The sequence below is a fragment of the Salvelinus sp. IW2-2015 genome, unplaced genomic scaffold (assembly GCF_002910315.2).
Source record: "Salvelinus sp. IW2-2015 unplaced genomic scaffold, ASM291031v2 Un_scaffold467, whole genome shotgun sequence".
Classification (NCBI taxonomy): Eukaryota; Metazoa; Chordata; class Actinopteri; order Salmoniformes; family Salmonidae; genus Salvelinus; species Salvelinus sp. IW2-2015.
The window spans coordinates 838,216-856,627 of NW_019942558.1; the positions used below are offsets into that span (position 1 = coordinate 838,216).

The 18,412-nt window shown below is 43.3% G+C and overlaps 1 protein-coding gene and 1 pseudogene across 2 annotated transcripts in view; both read right to left on the bottom strand.

Annotated features, from left to right (window-relative positions):
• The window catches only part of LOC112068381 (zinc finger protein 180-like), a 30,098-nt pseudogene extending 13,628 nt beyond the window's left edge, over positions 1–16,470 (bottom strand).
• LOC112068380 (zinc finger protein OZF-like) overlaps positions 1–18,412 on the bottom strand; it is an 82,206-nt gene that overhangs the window by 23,220 nt on the left and 40,574 nt on the right. The window lies entirely within an intron of this gene.

Genomic DNA, 18,412 nt, shown 5'->3' on the forward strand with positions numbered 1-18,412 from the left:
AATGTTGTATGGCATCGAAGCTCGTTTGGAGTTTTGTTAACAGTGTCCAAAGAAGGGCCAGATGTATACAGAATGGTGTCGTCTGCGTAGAGGTGGATCAAGGAATCACCCGCAGCAAGAGCAACATCATTGATATATATACAGAGAAAAGAGTTGGACCGAAAATTTAACCCTGTGGCACCCCCATAGAGACTGCCAGAGGTCCGGGCAACAGGCCCTCCCATTTTACACACTGAACTCTGAGAAGTAGTTGGTGAACCAGGCGAGGCAGTCATTTGAGAAACCAAGGCTGTTGAGTCTGCCGATAAGAATATGGTGATTGACAGAGACGAAAGCCTTGGCCAGGTTGATGAAGATGGCTGCACAGTACTGTCTTTTATCGATGGTGGATATGATATCGTTTAGGACCTTGAGCGTGGCTGAGGTGCACCCATGACCAGCTCGGAAACCGGATAGCACAGCGGAGAAGGTACGGTGGGATTCGAAATGGTCGGTGATCTGTTTATTAACTTGGCTTTCGAAGGACGGCCGGGGTGTTAAGCATATCCCAGTTTAGGTCACCTAACAGAACTAACTCTGAAGATAGATGGGGGGTAATCAAATGACATATGGTGTCCAGGGCACAGCTGGGAGCTGAGGGGGGTCTATAACAGGCAGCAACAGCGAGAGACTTATTTCTGGAGAGATTAATAAAAAATATTAGAAGTTCGAAATGTTTGGGCATGGACCTGGAAAGTATGACAGAACTCTGCAGGCCATCTCTGCAGGCCATCTCACTCCTTTATATACTCTGCGTCTGATCTATCATGTCTTTAATATCTCAATGTTCAAAGTTTAGAATCAACCAATAGTCATAAAGTTACACTCCCTTTCAGTCGGTCAACTTTGGTAAAACATAATATGGGAAAATACAATCATTCCCCATGCCGGCCCAAATGGATACTAAATGAAACGGTCCCTGGCAGAGCACCCAGACCTGACCCCGCAAGATGCGTCAGTTGTCAATTTATTGTCCTTTGTTTGAAACACTCCTGTCAATGTTGAGTAAGGACGCACACCTAATTACGCATATAGAAGTAGGACTAGTCTACCTGGCCTGTGCGCAAATGTAGGCCTATAAATGTGCCCATTTGGGGATGTTTGATAGTATATCTGATTGTGTTAACACACTACCACTAATGAGTTGTGGAGCTTCTCAAATATTTTTTTTCTTCACCTCAAACAGCAAGTAAACAAAGTCTAATCAAAATCAAATACGTATGACAATAGTTCCTCAAATAATTTTCGTAAAACATTTCCAGCTCTCACCCTTTCGATAACCACTTTTTATTTGTTGGCTTAATGCAGGCAATTTTTTTACATAGTTGGCAAAGGCAATAAAAGTTACTTTTAGATTTGTAAAATTTTCATTTAGATTTAGATAGAATTTAGATTAATCACAGACAATAATTTTGAGATACTATTATAAATTAAATTAAACTGTTCCACAAAAATGTGCATATGAAAATCATAACTGGCACACAGATTGGTATAAATGGTCAGATAAATTGGCACTCCAACTGGAAAAGGTTGCCGACTGCTGGTGTAGTCTATTACTAGTCTATTAGTCTATCTATCTGTAGTCTATTAGTCTATTACTGAAAACTTCAGGAGCAGAACGGAGGGGGGGGGGTTCTTCTGGTTAGGTTGGGCGGCAGCGTAGCCTAGTGTTAGAGCGTTGGATAGTAACCGAAAGGTTGCAAGATCGAATCCCCGAGCTGAACAAGGCAGTTAACCCACTGTTCCTAGGCCGTCATTGAAAATAAGAATTAGTTCTTAACTGACTTGCCTAGTAAAAGGTAAAATAAAAAAAATAAATAAGGTTGTTGATGACAGGCTCCCTCTAGTCAAATTGTATTTATATAGCCCTTCTTACATCAGCTAATCTTAAAGTGCTGTACAGAAACCCAGCCTAAAACGCCAAACAGCAAAGCAATGCAGGGTGTAGAAGACGGTGGCTGGGAAGAACTCCCTAGAAAGGCCAAAACCAGGAAGGAACCTAGAGAGAAACCAGTATGAGGGAGAGGCCAGTCCTCTTCTGGCTGTGCCGGGTGGAGATTATAACCAGAACATGGCCAAGAGTTTCAATGTTCCATAAATGACCAGACATGGTCAAATAATAATAATCACAGCAGTTTAGTCGAGGGATGCAGCCAGTTCAGCACCCTCAGGAGTAAATGGTCAGTGGCTTTTCATAGCCGATCATTAAGAGTATCTCTACCGCTCCTGCTGTCTAGAGAGTTTCAAACAGCAGGTCTGGGACAGGTAGCACGTCGGTGAACAGGTCAGGGTTCCATAGCTGCAGCCAGAACATTTGCAACTGGAGCAGCAGCACGGCCGATGGACAGCCAAGGAGTCATCATGCCAGGTAGTCCTGAGGCGATGGTCCTAGGCTCACGGTCTCCGAGAGAGAGAAAGAAGAGGAGAATTAGAGAGAGCCATACTTAAATTCACACAGGACACGCGGATAAGACAGGAGAAGTACTCCAGATATAACAAACTAACTCTAGCCCCCCGACACAAACTACTGCAGCATAAATACTGGAGGCTGAGACAGGAGGGGCTCAGGAGACACTGTGGCCCCATCCGATGATCCCCCGGACAGGACCAAACAGGAAGGATATAACCCCACCCACTTTGCCAAAGTACACCACACCACTAAGAGGAGATAATCTTCAATCATCCAATTACCATCCTGAGACAAGGCCGAGTATAGCCCACAAAGATCTCCCCAGCGGCACAACCCAAGAGGGGGGCGCCAACCCAGACAGGAAGATTCAGCGTCAGTGACTCAACACAACTCAAGTGACGCACCCCCTCCCCTCGGGACGCATGAAAGAGCACCAAGTAAGCCAGTGACTCAGCCCTGTATATAGGGTTAGAGACAGAGAATCCCAGTGGAGAGAGGGGAACCGGCCAGGCAGAGACAGCAAGGGCGGTTCGTTCTCCAGAGCCTTCCGTTCACCTTCACACTCCTGGCCAGACTCCTGGGCCAGACTCAATCATATGACCCACTGAAGAGATGAGTCTTCAGTAAAGACTTAAAAGTTGAGACCGAGTCTGCGTCTCTCACATGGGTAGGCAGACCATTCCATAAAAATTGAGCTCTATAGGGAAAGCCCTGCCTACAGCTGTTTGCTTAGAAATTTAGTCAGGTTGCTGTTGATGACTGGCTTCCCTCTAGTCGGTTATATTGATGACTGGCTCCCTGCTGGTCAGGTTATAGGTGATGACTGGCTCCCTCGGTGTATGCTGACGGCTTCTAACAGTTATATGATGATGGCTCCCTCTAGTCCCCCCCCAGGTTTTTATTGTATGCCCTAGCAGTATAATGATGGCTCCCTCTTGGTTCGGTATAAGTGACGACTGGCTCCTCTAGTTCAGGTTATAGTTGATGACTGGCTCCCTCTAGTCATTTGCGTGGTCTTATTTATTTAATCAAACAGCGTGCTTAAAACCTGTTTGGAGTATAGGGGCAGCCATTTTTACTTGTGGATGAAATGCGTGCCCAGAGTAAACTGCCTGTACCTCTGTCCCAGATGCTTAATATATGGCTATTATAGTAGTATTGGATAGAAAACACTCTGAATTTCTAAAACTGTTATGAATGAGTCTGTAGATTAAACAAACTTCTACGGCAGTCAAAAACATGAGAAAAATCCAACAGGAGTGGGAAATCTGGGTTGTAGTTTTTCAGACTTGGCCTACCGAACAACAGAGTCTATGGGGTCAAGTTGCCACTCCTAAGGCCTCCAACCTAGATGGTCAACCTCTTTTAGAAACTTGTTTTCAAGGCTCTCGCTATAAAGGAGGGTGGAATGGGAGCTGAATTGAGCAGGGTTCTGCAGAGTGTCCTCAGGCTCTGACGCGCGTTCCGACAGAGTTAGCTCTCCGTTCCAGTGCTTTTCTACAGACAATGGAATTCTCCGTTGGAAACATTATTGAAAGTTTTATGTTTAAAAAATAAAGGATTGATTCGCCATATCGTTGACATGTTTCTACGACCTGTAACGGAAACTTTGACAGCGATTACTGGGCCTGGAACACGCTAACAAAAGTGGCTATTTGGGACTAAATGAGTGGACTTTATGGAACAAATCAGTCATTTATTGTCGAGTGGGACTTCCTGGGAGTGACATTCTGATGAAGATCATCACAATCAATCAATCCATTTTATTTTATAATAGCCTTCGTACATCAGCTTAATATTCGAAGTGCTTGTAACAGACACCAGCCTAAAACCCAAACAAGCGTAGTAATGCAGGTGTAGAAGCACGGTGGCTTAGGAAAAAAAACTCCCTAGAAAAGGCCAAGAAAGCCCGGAAGAAACTAGAGATGAACAGCTTATGAGGGGTGGCATTCCTCTTCTGGCTGTTGCCGGTGGCAGATTATACGAACAGAACTTATGGCCAAGATGCAAGATATTCACTTACCATCAAAGGTAAGTGAATATTGCTAATGTTATTTCTAATTCTGTTGACTCCAACATTGGGCGGATATTTCTTTGGCTGGATTGGGCTCTGAGCGCCGTTACTCAGAGATATCTCTTTTTCCGTTAAAAGTTTTTTTTTGAAATCTGCCACAGTGGTTGCATTAAGAGAAGTCTATCTTTAAATTCTGTGAATAACACTTGTATCTTTTATCAATGTTTATTATGATATTTCTGGGATTGAATGTGGCTATCTGCAAAATCACTGGATGTTTTGGAAACAACATTACTGCAGTAACGCGAAATGTAAACTGAGATTTGTTGGAATATAATATGAATTATCGAACAAAAACATACATGTATTGTGTAACATGATGTCCTTATGAGTGTCATCTGATGAAGATCATCAAAGGTTAGTGATTCATTTATCTATATTTCTGCTTTTTGTGACTCCTATCTTTGTCTAGAAAAATGGCGTTTTTTTTTTTTACTTGGCTCTGACCTAACATAATCATATGTTGTGCTTTCGCTGTAAAGCCTTTTGAAATCGAACACATGTGTAGCAGATTTAACAAGAATTATTCTTTCATGGTGTATTGCACTTGTTATTGTGTGAAAGTTACATATTTCTTTTAAAATGATATTTCCTGCATTGCCTTTTCAGCGGAATGTTGTCGAGGGGGTAAGCTTAGCGAACGCCTCCGCTAGAAAGGTTTAACTAAATACTCTGTCTTTGGTAGGAGAGGACCAGACTATCACTGTTCCCACTGTGGAATGAGTTTCTATTCAGTTAGGGAGCCGGAAGGAGCATGAGTGGACACACACAGGAGAAAAGCCTTACCACTGCTCCCAGCGTAAAAACAGATTAAACGAGTAAGGGACCTTAAAGCTCATGAGAGATCACACAGGAGAAAAGCCTTACCACTGCTCCCAGCGTAAAAACAGATTTAAACGAGTAGGGACCTTAAAGCTCATGAGAGATTACACACAGGAGAAAAGCCTTTCCAATGCTCCCAGTGTGGAAAGAGTTTTATCTGGTTAAGGAGCCTGAAGGAGCATGAGAGAATACACACTGAAAAAGCCCTATCACTGCTCTCTCTCTGTATGGAAGGACATTTTCCCAGTCAGAGAACCTGAAATCACATGAGAGAATAGAAAGGCTGTATTCTGACTTATATTTTTTACTGAGAATTTGTGTTTTTGTTTTGTGCCACATGAAACCATATTGTTTAGGATTATACCTGTCTATATAAGGTCCCACAGTTGGCAATGCACGTCAGAGCAAACACCAAGCAATGAGGTCAAAGAAATTGTCCGTAGAGCTCAGAGACAGGATTGTGTCGAGGCACAGATCTGGGGAAGGGTACCAAAAAATGTCTGCAGAATTGAAGGTCCCCAAGAACACAGTGGCCACCGTCATTCTTAAATGGAAGAAGTTTGGAACCACCAAGACTCTTCCTAGAGCTGGCCGCCCGGCCAAACTGAGCAATCGGGGGAGATGGACCTTGGTCAGGGAGGTGACCAAGAATCCGATATTCACTCTGACAGAGTTCAGAGTTCCTCTGTGGAGATGGGAGAACCTTCCAGAAGGACAATCATCTCTGCAGCACTCCACCAATCAGGCCTTTATTGTAGAATGGCCAGACGGAAGCCACTCCTCAGTAAAAGGCACATGTCAGCCCACTTGGAGTTTGCCAAAAGGCACCTAAAGATTCTCAGACCATGAGAAACAAGATTCTGTGGTCTGATGAAACCAAGATTGAACTCTTTGGCCTGACTGCCAAGCGGCTCGCCTCGCGTAAAGCATGGTGGTGGCAGCATCATGCTGTGGGGATGTTTTTCAGAGGCAGGGACTGGGAGACTAGTCAGGATCGAGGGAAAGATGAACAGAGTGCAGAGAGATCCTTGATGAAAACCTGCTACAGAGAGCTCAGGACCTCAGACTGGGGTGGAGGTTCACCTACCAAAGGGACAATGACCCTAAGCTCACAGCCAAGACAATGCAGGAGTTGCTTTGGGAGAAGTAGCATAACCTTGAGTGGCCCAGCCAGAGCCCGGACTTGAACCCGATCGGAGACCTGAAAATAGCTGTGCAGCGACYCTCCCCATCCAACCTGACAAGGCTTGAGAGGATCTGCAGCGAAGAATGGGAGAAACTCCCCAAATACAGGTGTGCCAAGCTTGTAGCGTCATACTCCAGAAGACTCGAGGATGTAATCGCTGCCAAAGGTGTTTCAACAAAGTACGTAGTAAACGTCTGAATACTTATGTAGATGTCAGTTTATTTTAATAAATTAGCAAAAAAATCTAAAAACGGGTTTTTGGTTTGTCATTATACGGTATTGTGTGTAGATTGAGTATTTTTTTAATCAATTTTAGAATAAGGCTGTAACGTAACAAAATTTGGAAAAAGTGAAGGGGTTTGAATTCTTTCATAATGCACTGTGTTGTTGCATCATGTAGGAGCAGTATAGACCTAGTCTGTCCATTATATACACTTGTTCTTGTTAACAAACTATAGTTTTGGCCAGTCGGTTAGGACATCTACTTTGTGCACGACCCAAGTAATTTTTCCAACAATTGTTTACAGACAGATTATTTCACTGTATCACAATTCCAGTGGGTCAGAAGTTTACATACACGAAGTTGCCTGTGCCTTTAAACAGCTTGGAAAATTCCAGAAAATTATGCCATGGCTTTAGAAGCTTCTGATAGGTTAATTGACATCATTTGATGTTGTTTCAGGAAGGAGTTGTTTCATGATATCAATGAAATAAAATCTCACAATGTAGAATGTTTTAACATTGTAGTAGCAGTATTTTAATGATGTCACAATGTAGAACCCTAAACGTTTGCCCCCTGTTTGCCCCCTGATTTCAGCATGATATGGATATTAGCCTCAAGCGGAAAATCCAGGCTCTGAATTGAAGAGTAGTATTTATGTGGTCTAACAAAAAGTGACAAACAAAAAAAAGAGTTGTGTTGCACTTACCGCTGTTTTCTACAAGTTGTCTTCTAACCAGTGTTGTACACATTATTTCCAGATTCCGTGTGGTTTTTGAGCTGTTCGTTTTAACAGGACGTGCAACCTCATCTCCTCCCTTTCGGCAATTGATTTCAACATGATATTGATGAGCGATGACAAATAAGTGTTCCATCTCTCCAAAATGTAGCGGACTGTCTTCTGCAAGAGGTTGTCCTCTAACCAGTGAGGTAACCGGTATCTCCAATTTCCACGTGTTTTTTTTAGTTGTGTTTGTTTCAACATCACGTACAACCTGATTTCCCCTAATCGAAATCAGTGATTTATTGCTACTTGTCAAAACAACAGTGTTTCTGGTGCTTGTGCAGTTTATAAGGTGCTTGTTTAAAAAATACAAGTAATATGATTATTGTGGCAGATGTTTGTGTTAATTGCACATTTTATGTTTAGGTTTTCAATATATCACAAACTGTTTCTGCATATTGGTTATTGATTTGGACACGTTAAAACTGTGTTTTGACATTGGGGCTATCCTACCAAAATAGCAAAATGTTGTTGACCAATATACGTTCGGTTTTAGTTGAAAATATGTAATTTAGTGACTTTAAAGCTAGTGACTTTAAAACAACTTAATTCCAACGTACTTGCAGCCTATACACATGGACGCTGAATAATAAATTGGCCCATAATCAATTTTATTAATAATCTTACGTCACTCCAGTATTTCTTGACAAAATTCGAACACTATTTCTTAATTGTCTTCAGGGAAGTCAGTTGTTCAACTCAATGCGTCTTCCGTAATTAACCCAACCCCTCTAAATCAGAGAGGTGTGGGGTGGGTTGCCTTAATCGACGTCCACGGCCTTGCTCAGAACGACCGATTTTTACCTTGTCAGCTCCGGGATTCGATCCAGCAACCTTTCGGTTACTGGTCCAACGCTCTAACCACTAGGCTACCTGCCACCCTGTTAATGCCACTACTGAAGAAGCATGTCTCAAATCACCTACTCATATTTCAAACATACAGCCTGACAAAAGATACATGTTTTTATTATTCCATGCCTCACCAAACCACGGTACAGTTGAGCTAACGTAGGTTAATGCGATTAGCATGAGGTTGTAAGTAACAAGACTATTTCCCAGGACATTGACATATCTGATAATGGCAGAAAGCTTAATTTCTTGTTAATCTAACTGCACTGTCCAATTTACAGTAGCTATTACAGTGAAAGAATACCATGCTATTGTTTGAGGAGAGTGCATACATTTTGAACATGAAAAGTTATTAATAAACATATTAGGCACATTTTGGCAGTCTTGATAGGGTTGGCGCCCCCCCTTGGTTTGTGCTGTGGTGGAGATCTTTGTGGGCTATACTCGGCCTTGTCTCAGGATTGTAAGTTGGTGGTTGAAGATATCCCTCTAGTGGTGCGGGGGCTGTGCTTTGGCAAAGTGGGTGGGGTTATATCCTTCCTGTTTGGCCCTGTCCGGGGGTATCATTGGATGGGGCCACAGTGTCTCCTGACCCCTCCTGTCTCAGCCTCCAGTATTTATGCTGCAGTAGTTTGTGTCGGGGGGCTAGGGTCAGTTGGTTATATCTGGAGTACTTCTCCTGTCTTATCTGGTGTTCTGTGTGAATTTAAGTATGCTCTCTCTAATTCTCTCCTTCTCTCTTTCTTTCTCTCTCTCGGAGGACCTGAGCCCTAGGACCATGCGTCAGGACTACCGGGCATGATGACTCCTTGCTGTCCCCAGTCCACCTGGCCTTGCTGCTGTTCCAGTTTCAACTGTTCTGCCTGCCACTATGGAACCCTGACCTGTCAACCGGACGTGCTACCTGTCCCAGACCTGCTGTTTTCAACTCTCTAGAGACCGCAGGAGCGGTAGAGATACTCTTAATGCTCGGCTATGAAAAGCCAACTGACATTTACTCCTGATTGTTATTTGACCATGCTGGTCATTTATGAACATTTGAACATCMTGGCCATGTTCTGTTATAATCTCCACCCGGAACAGCCAGAAGAGGACTGGCCACCCCTCATAGCCTGGTTCCTCTCTAGGTTTTGGCCTTTCTAGGGAGTTTTTCCTAGCCACCGTGCTTCTACACCTGCATTGATTGCTGTTTGGGGTTTTAGGCTGGGTTTCTGTACAGCACTTCGAGATATTAGCTGATGTACGAAGGGCTATATAAAATAAACTTGATGATGATATTGAGACCTTAATCCCATTGAGAACTTGTGGTCAATCCTCAAGAGGCGGGTGGACAAACAAAAACCTACAAATTCTGACAAACTCCAGGCATTGATTATACAAGAATTGGCTGCCATCAGTCAGGATGTGGCCCAGAAGTGAATTGGGGAAGCCCTTCAAGTTTGAGGGTGTTTCTACAGTACTATACCGGGGAAGCACTTCATGTTGGAGGGTGTTTCTACAGTACTATACTGGGGAAGCCCTTCTCGTTGGAGGGTGTTTCTACTGTACTATACTGGGGAAGCCCTTCATGTTGGAGAGTGTTTTGCCTTTGACACTTCAACAACTGGTTACAGTGTGTTAGTACAAGGCGTGGAGATCGGTTGCATGGAAGTTCCTTTTTATAATGTGGAACTCGAATCTGATCTTATGTCTCATTCCGTTGTCGTTGGAGTGAGGCCTAGCCTACCGGTGAAGGGGGTCTCATTAATATTAGGAAATGATTTGGCTGGAGGGAAGGTTGTGCCAAATCCTGTCGTTTGTAAGGAACCCAGAATTGAGGAACCTGATGGGTTATCAGAAAAGTACCCTACAGTGTTCCCAGCATGTGCCGTTACACGTGCTATGTCTAAGAAAGTCGCCGGGGGCAAGTCTAGTGTTGAGGATGTCAGCGACCTCACCATGGTCAATCTGTCTGAGACGTTTATGGGTGATCCTGATTTCGGGAAACCTCCTGAGTTGACCTCTCCTTTGAAAACCCCAAAGGTGAGAGTTTGTAGAACCTCTGAATGAAGAGATGATCCCTACAGTTGACACTTGGATGTCTAGGAAGCAGCCGATTGATGAACAGAGTAAAGATTTTTCTAGGAAGCAGCCGATTGATGAACAGAGTAAAAGAATTTTTCTAGGAAGCAGCTGATTGATGAACAGAGTAAAGATGTTTCTAGGAAGCAGCAGATGATGACAGAGTAAAGATGTTTCTAGGAAGCAGTGGTTGCTGAACAGAGTAAAGATGTTTCTAGGAAGCAGCGATTGATGAACAGAGTAAAGATGTTTCTAGGAAGCAGCCTGATTGATGAACAGAGTAAAGATGTTTCTAGGAAGCAGCTGATTGATGAACAGAGTAAAGAGGTTTCACCCTCTCCTCTTTTTGCTGAGAATATACATCCAGAGGAGGGAGTTTGATGAAGTTTATGTTGGTAATTTTTGAAAGAGATGTTGTATCTAATGAGGAAATGCCTTCTAATGAGGAAATGGTGTTCTCTCGCCACTTCTGGCAAGATGATTAGCCCAGTTTATATCAAATTGTTGTTCCAGTTATGCTTTCGACAAGAGATACTGAGTTGGCTCACGATGGTAGTATGGCAGGCATCTTGGGGTTCAACAAAGACGTCCTGAAACAGGATGTTGTGGCTCACGAATGGTAGTATGGCAGGCCATCTGGGGGTCAACAAGACGTCTGAAATAACAGGATGTTTGTGGCTCACGATGGTAGTTAATGCGACATCTTGGGGCGTCAACAAGACCATCTGAAACCAGGATGTTGTGGCTCACGATGTAGTATGGCAAAGGCCATCTTGGGGTCAACAAGACGTCTGGAAAGCAGGAATGTTGCTGGCTCACCTGTAAATCCTTGTGGCCGTTTGCCACGCCGGACAGGTAAAACCAACCAAAGCTGTACCGGTTGGCACCTTTGCAGCCTATTCCCTGCTTTTGCACAAACCTTCAGCAGGGTTCTGGTGGACTTGTGTTTGGTCCTTTGCCAAAGCCAAGAAGTGTATTTCAGTCTAACTAGTGACAGACTATTTATAATGCGACATGATAATAGTAGTTTCATAATGTATGTGGTTGAGAGTACTCCTCCGTTGAGAGACATTTTTTGTCTTTCTTGCCGGGGAATGTCACAATGGGATGTTGAAAAAACACTTTCCCATACCATTTCCGCGCAGCAGTGAACTTTATGGATGCCACCCGTTAGATTAAAACGGAAGGTTCCGTATTTCACTAAAAGAATAAACGTTTTGTTTTCGAGATGATAGTTTCCGGATTTGACCATTTTAATGACCTAAGGCTCGTATTTCTGTGTGTTATTATGTTATAATTAAGTCTATGATTTGATAGAGCAGTCTGACTGAGCGATGGTAGGCAGCTGCAGGCTCGTAAGCATTCTATCAAACAGCACTTTCGTGCGCTTCGCCAGCAGCTCTTCGCAATGCTTCAAGCCTATCAAGCCTTGCGCTGTTTATGACTTCAAGCCTATCAACTCCCGAGATTAGGCTGGTGTAACCGATGTTGAAATGGCTAGCTAGTTAGCGGGGTGCGCGCTATAGCGTTTCAAACATCACTCGCTCTGAGACTTGGAGTAGTTGTTCCCCTTGCTCTGCATGGGTAACGCTGCTTCGAGGGTGGCTGTTGTCGATGTGTTCCTGGTTCGAGCCCAGGTAGGAGCGAGGAGAGGGATGGAAGCTATACTGTTACACTGGCAATACTAAAGTGCCTATAAGAACATCCAATAGTCAAAGGTATATGAAATACAAATGGTATAGAGAGAAATAGTCCTATAATTCCTATAATAACTACAACCTAAAACTTCTTACCTGGGAATATTTTTTGACTCATGTTAAAAGGAACCACCAGCTTTCATATGTTCTCATGTTCTGAGCAAGGAACTTAAACGTTAGCTTTCTTACATAGCACATATTGCACTTTTACATTCTTCTCCAACACTTTGTTTTTGCATTATTCAAACCAAATTGAACATGTTTCATTATTTATTTGAGGCTAAATTGCTTTTATTTATGTATTATATTAAGTTAAAATAAGTGTTCATTCAGTATTGTTGTAATTGTCATTATTACAAATATATATATATATTTTTTAATCGGCATCGGATTTTTTTGGTCCTCCAATAATCGGTATCGGCGTTGAAAAATCATAATCGGTCGACCTCTACTCTCCATTGAATACAGGCGGTTGACGTCAACAACCCTCATAAAAAATAGATTACAATAATAAGAAGTATCCACCAATCCAAAGAAAGGGTATGCGGGGGCAAGAGAACCCGCAGTGCCGCTTTGTGGACAACAACTCCAACTGTTAGAGCAGAGAGACATCTTGTCAGTATATCCATAATCTTTGGTGTAGCCAACCCAACTCTCGCATGGCACTATTGGGGGGCCCGGTGTGTAGTAAATCATCACTACATGCCGTGCCCCCCAGTCTGCGGTCAGCAGATAGACCATTCTCAAATACATATTTTAAGTCACTTTTTGGAAACGGAACGGAGAAAACAAGGGGTAGCTTGTTCTCTACGTCGTCTGATTCTAGACATATCAGTCATCATCCTAGAGCCCTCCGTTGAAGAGGTACTGACGAGCCGAATAGATAAAGTTAATTTTAAATGTATTTAATTCACTTTTTTTTTTACTTTAGTTTACAGCGCATTCGGAAAGTATTAAGACCCCTTGATTTTCCCCCCACATTTTGTTACGTTTATTCTAAAATGGATTAAATAGAACATGTTGGCAGTTGTCTATTGCTTAGCTTACATCATAACTTCAATCAAATGTCAAGGCAAAAATGTAAAATTGACCTTTTTTTGTTTTTTTTTGTAAATAGAAAATGTTCCTCATCAATCGACACAGAATACCCCATAATGACAAAGCGAAAGCAGGTTTTTAGACCTTATCAGAAATGTATTACAAATAAAAAACAGAAATACCTTGTTTACATAAGTATTCAGACCCTTCGCTTTGAGACATATTACGGACATATTCAATCTCTCCCTATCCCAGTCTACTGTCCCCACATGCTTCAAGATGCGCACCATTGTTCCTGTACCCAATATGATTATTTTTTTAACCCTAATTTAACTAGGCAAGTCAGTTAAGAACAAATTCTTATTTACAATGACGGCCAAAACCGGACGATGCTGGGCCAATTGTGCGCCGCCCTATGGGGCTCCCAATCACAGCCAGATGTGATTCAGCCTGGATTCAAACCAGGGACTGTAGTAACAAATCTTGCACTGAGATGCAGTGCCTTAAACTGTTGCGCCACTCTGGAGCCCGGAAAGCAAAGGTAACTGAACTAAATGACTATCGCCCTATAGCACTCACTTCCGTCATCATGAAGTGCTTTGAGAGACTGGTCAAGGATCATTTCACCTCTACCTTACCCGATACCCTAGACCCACTTCAATTTGCTTACCGCCTCAATAGATCCACAGACGATAGAATCACTATCGCACTGCCCTATCCCATCTGGACAAGAGGAATACCTATGTAAGAATGCTGTTCATTGACTACAGCTCAGCATTCAACACCATAGTACCCTCCAAGCTCTTCATTAAGCTTGAGGCCCTGGGTCTGAACCCCGCCCTGTGTAACTGGGTCCTGGACTTCCTGACGGGCCACCCCCAGGTGGTGAAGGTAGGAAAAAACACCTCCACGTCGCTGATACCCACAAGGATTGGTTCTCAGCTCCCTCCTGTACTTCCTGTTCACCCATGACTGCATGGCCACGCACGCCTCAATCATCAAGTTTGCAGACGACACAACAGTAGTAGGCCTGATTACCAGCAATGATGAGACAACCCACAGGGCGGAGGTGAGGGCCCTGGGAGTGTGGTGCCAGGAAAATAACCTCTCGCCCAACGTCAACAAAACAAAGGAGATGATCGTGGACTTCAGGAAACAGCAGAGGGAGCACCCCCCTATCCACATCGATGGGACGCAGTGGAGAAGGTGGAAAGTTACAAGTTTCTCGTCGTACACATCACTGACAAACTGAAATGGTCCACCCACACAGAAACGTGGTGAAGAAGGCGCAACAGCAACTCTTCAACCTCAGGAGGCTGAAGAAATTTGGCTTGGTACCTAAAATCCTCACAAACTTTTACAGATGCGCAATTGAGAGCATCCTGTCAGGCTGTATCACCGCCTGGTACGGCAACTGATACAGCCTGCAGCTGCAACCCCCCGATGATGCGGTCTGCCCAATGCATCACCTGGGGCAAACTACCTGCCCTCCAGGACATCTACAGCACCCGATTTCACAGGAAGGCAAAAAAGATCATCAAGGACATCAACCACCCGAGCCACTGCCTGTTCACCCCGTTATCATCCAGAAGGCGTGGTCAGAACAGGTGCATCAAAGCTGGGACAGAGAGACTGAAAAACAGCTTCTATCTCAAGGCCATCAGACCGTGAAATACTGTTAAATAGCCATCACTAGCACATTAGAGGCTGCTGCCTATACACAGACTTGGAAACACCGGCCACTTTAATAATGTTTACATATTTTGCATTACTTATCTCATATGTATATACTGTATTCTATCCTATTCTACTGTATCTTAGTTTATGCATTACTCATCTCATATGTATATACTGTATTCTATCCTATTCTACTGTATCTTAGTCTATGTATTACTCACCTCATATGTATATACTGTATTCTATTCTATTCTACTGTATCTTAGTCTATGTATTAATCATCTCATATGTATATACTGTATTCTATTCTACTGTATCAGTCTATGTCGCTCTGACATCACTCGTCCAAATATTTATATATTCTTAATTCCATTCCTTTAGATTGTGTGTATTGTTAGATATTACTTGTTAGATAATACTGGACTGTTGGAGCTAGAAACACAAGCATTTCACTACTCCCAAAATAACATCTGCTAAACAAGTGTATGTGACAAATAAAATGTGATTTGATGTATAGAGGTCTGGTGTTGGAGGTCATTCCACACTCTGTGTTCTACTACCCATGTCTGGTGTTGGAGATCATTCCACACTCTGTGTTCTACTACCCAGGTCTGGTGTTGGAGATTATTCTAGACTCTGTGGATCTCCAGCATGTATTTTCTGATGTTTAATCAGACCACTTGAATGAGAGTATCTCTTGTCACATTGATCACAGCTATAAAGCTTCTCTCCTGTGTGTGTTCTCTGGTGTTGTGTCAGGTTTCTTAGGGAAGCAAAGCTCTTCCCAGTCAGAGCAGTGGTAAGGTTTGTCTCCTGTGTGTGCTCTCTGGTGATACCAGGCTGTTTGACTGAGTAAAACTCTTCCCACACTGATTACAGCTATAAGATTCCTATGCTGTGTGTGTTCTCTGGTGTCTATTCAGGCTGTTTGACTGAGTAAAACTCTTCCCACACTGAATACAGCTATAAGGCTTCTCTCCTGTGTTGTTCTCTGGTGCTCTTTAAGGTGTTCTATCCGAGAAAAGCTTTTCCCACATTGATCACAGCTATAAGGTTTCTCTCCTGTGTGTGTTCTCTGGTGTGATTTCAGGCTGTTTGACTAGTAAAACTCTTCCCACACTGATTACAGCTATAAGGTTTCTCTCCTGTGTGTACTCGCTGGTGTATACCAGCTGGCTTGATGTAGTAAAACTATCCGCACATACATCACAGCTATAAGGCTTCTCTCCTGTGTGTGTTCTCTGGTGTCCTTTAAGGTGTTCTATCTGAGAAAAGCTTTTCCCACATTGATCACAACTATAAGGTTTCTCTCCTGTTGTGTTTCTCTGGTGCTCTTTAAGGTGTTCTCTCCGAGAAAAGTTTTTCCCACATTGCTCACAGCTATATGGCTGCTCTCCTGTGTGTGTTCTCTGGTGTGATACCAGGTTGGTTGACTGAGTAAAACCCTTGCCACACTGATCACAGCTATAAGGCTTCTCTCCTGTGTGTGTTCTCTGGTGTGATACCAGGTTGGTTGACTGAGTAAAACTCTTGCCACACTGATCACAGCTATAAGGCTTCTCTCCTGTGTGAATTCTCTGGTGTTGTTTAAGTTCTGATGAAGATTTGCAATGTTTCCACAGTCAGAGCAGCAGTGAGGTTTCTTTCCTGTGGGTCTCTGATGGTGTTTCTTGAGGTGTCCTGATGTGGAGAGACTCTTCTCTGCCTCGTCAGCATCATGATGTTGTTGAGGCTCCCCAGAGGATCCACGATAGTCCTGCCTCTCTCCTGTGTGAACGTCAAAGTCAGACAGTCAATATAGTGAATGTTTAATGTTTTTACAAACTTTGACAAATGTCTTCTAAGTCTTGTTTTATTTTGATTTTGGTCACTAGCCAGTGTAACAGGCAGATGAAGATAATACCAGCCACTGTAGCAGGCAGATGAAAGAATATACCAGCCACTGTAGCAGGCAGATGAAAGAATATACCAGCCACTGTAGCAGGCAAATTAAAGAAAATACACTCCACTCTGATCTTTTACCAGCCCCAATATTTTTTTGCCATGAATGATTACACCAAAAATCACAACAAGAAAACGAATGAGCAGCTTGGCAATGTTGGTAAAACAAGAAATTGAAGTAAGAAGTAATGTGGTATATTGCTCAATGTAATTACATTTTTGTGACCCGAGTCTTTTAACCAATGTGTTAAAATAACTCATTTAGGTACAATAGTAATGATGAACAGCTGTACAAGTAAACATCAAGAATCAACAAAGTGCCTCCATAACACATCACTACACACCACACTGTCCTGCCAGATAAAATGCTGCCTTATTATTATAATTCAAATCAAATCAAAGTTTATTTGTCACGTGCGCCGAATACAACAGACCTTACAGTGAAATGCTTACTTACAGGCTCTAACCAATAGTGAGGAGAAAAAAAAGTATGTGTGTGTGTGTAGGTAAGTAAAGAAATAAAACAACAGTAAAAAGATATTTGAAAATAAGAGTAGCAAGGCTATATACAGACACCGGTTAGTCAGGCTTATTGAGGTAGTATGTACATGTGGGTATGGTTAAAGTGACTATGCATATATGATGAACAGAGAGTAGCAGTAGCGTAAAAGGAGGGGTTGGCGGGTGGTGGGACACAATGCAGATAGCCCGGTTAGCCAATGTGCGGGAGCACTGGTTGGTCGGGCCAATTGAGGCAGTATGTACATGCATGTATAGTTAAAGTGACTATGCATATAAGATAAACAGAGAGTAGCAGCAGCGTAAAAGAGGGGTGGGGGGGCACACAATGCAAATAGTCCGGGTAACCATTTGGTTACCTGTTCAGGAGTCTTATGGCCTGGGGGTAAAAACTGTTGAGAAACCTTTTTGTCCTAGACTTGGCACTCCGGTACCGCTTGCCATGCGGTAGTAGAGAGAACAGTCTATGACTGGGGTGGCTAGGGTCTTTGACAATTTTCAGGGCCTTCCTCTGACACCGCCTGGTATAGAGGTACTGGATGGCAGGTAGCTTTGCCCCAGTGATGTACTGGGCCATACGCACTACCTTCTGAAGTGCCTTGCGGTCAGGGGACGAGCAATTGCCGTACCAGGCAGTGATGCAACCGGTCAAGATGCTCTCAATGTTGCAGCTGTAGAACCTTTTGAGGATCTCAGGACCCATGCCAAATCTTTTTAGTTTCCTGAGGGGGAATAGGCTTTGTCGTGCCCTCTTCACGACTGTCTTGGTGTGTTTGGACCATTCTAGTTTGTTGTTGATGTGGACAACAAGGAATTTGAAGCTCTCAACCTGCTCCACTACAGCCCCGTCGATGAGAATGGGGACGTGCTCGGTGCTCCTTTTCCTGTAGTCCACAATCATCTCCTTAGTCTTGGTTACATTGAGGGATATGTTGTTATTCTGGCACCAACCGGCCAGGTCTCTGACCTCCTCCCTATAGGCTGTCTCGTCGTTGTCGGTGATCAGGCCTACCACTGTTGTGTCGTCAGCAAACTTAATGATGGTGTTGGAGTCATGCCTGGCCATGCAGTCGTGGGTGAACAGGGAGTACAGGG